Raw genomic sequence first — 1,525 nt, 5'->3', positions numbered from 1 at the left:
GAGTGATCAATTACACAGTGTTATACACACAACGATTATAATAGAATGAATCACCTGATATATCCCTACAAAAAAATCTCTCCATTTTGCGAATAATAAAAGGGCTTTCTCATTATCTCTTTGTCTAAGCTGATGGACTGACAAAATGAGAAAATGACGTTCAGGAAATTAAACCAAAAATCAGAAATATCCATCATTCACGCTTTGCTACTTCCCAAATTGGATAAAAATACATAAGAGTCATTACATAATTTATAAATCAGGAAAAACAAATAATTAATAAACAAACATAAATCGGTTGGGACAAATTTGGCTTGTTAAGAGAATGGAGGATTTAAGGTGTCAGTTTTATAGCATTGGAGTGTGGTTTTAATTTTTCAACTTCTCTTATGTTTTTGCGACTTTATCCTAAATAGAAACCAATATGATAGATCAAGAAAATCAAGTGAATCTTCAACCTCTTTCTTCTAGTCAAATCCAATAGAGATGGACTTATCTATCAAGTATGCAGTTTCTATTATATTACAAGTCTACATATTAGTTTGTTTAAAGAGATATAATAAATAAAAGTAACAATAAGAAAAAAGTCAATTTCTTACATTCAAATCTTATCGCTCCTTGGCGTCCGTCTTGGAAAACCCATTTCACTCCAGGCATATACCTTAGTTGATCAGCTTTCCTATACGTCAGCATCACTTAGCTCGAGCACAACCCTCCATTAAGATTATTACTTTATAAATCTTGTTCATTGTATCTTGGCTGTAACAGTAACAGAAAATGTGGCAGTAAACACTAAACATCTTAACAAATGCAAGACACGGAATAAGTTAACGTGAATATTGAAAAAAAAAAATGGAACTAATCGTCCAAACATTACAGTAAGTGTTTCCGCAATTCCCCCTCCGATTGAAAATCTTTCTATGTCTACTCATCTCGTTCGGTGTTAAAATGTCCATCATATGGGGAATCTCCATTTCTTGCACGTAATATGCAATGCGTCTACTATGTGGTGCATGACCGCTATAAAGAATTGAATCACTTAGCTAATCAATCAGAAACATCATTCTAACTATTGAAAATCATAATCGGATTTTCTAGTTAGCAGTGTGGTTATTTTGTTTTCAATTTTTCTAGTTTTTGTTTGTTAGCTTTTAGGAATTTGTTTCCTACGTTCTAGGGTGCTGTTTTTTTTTTTTTTTTTTTTTGTTACAACCGGCAAGATACTAACCAGATTTATGGCTAGTATATAGGGTTTTTTGCTTCGATAGTTAGCGCAAATAATTAGCTAAACAGTAGCTATAAAAAGACTAGATGCGCACATCCCTAATGTCCCAATGCTCCAAACCACTCGAATGAAAGAGTTGATCACATCTCATTACGGGGTTGGCCACCAAGTGTTAATCCTAACGACAACTCCTATTTACCTTCTCTTGCCAAAGTTTCGTTAAATTCTTAGCAGTTGTCAAGTTACCCCCACTTTCTTCTTGTTTTTTCATACTTGACCTGTTGCTGCTAGATAAGATTA

Source organism: Eucalyptus grandis, chromosome 6 (assembly GCF_016545825.1).
Source record: "Eucalyptus grandis isolate ANBG69807.140 chromosome 6, ASM1654582v1, whole genome shotgun sequence".
Lineage (NCBI taxonomy): Eukaryota > Viridiplantae > Streptophyta > Magnoliopsida > Myrtales > Myrtaceae > Eucalyptus > Eucalyptus grandis.
Note: the sequence above shows the minus strand (reverse complement) of the source record.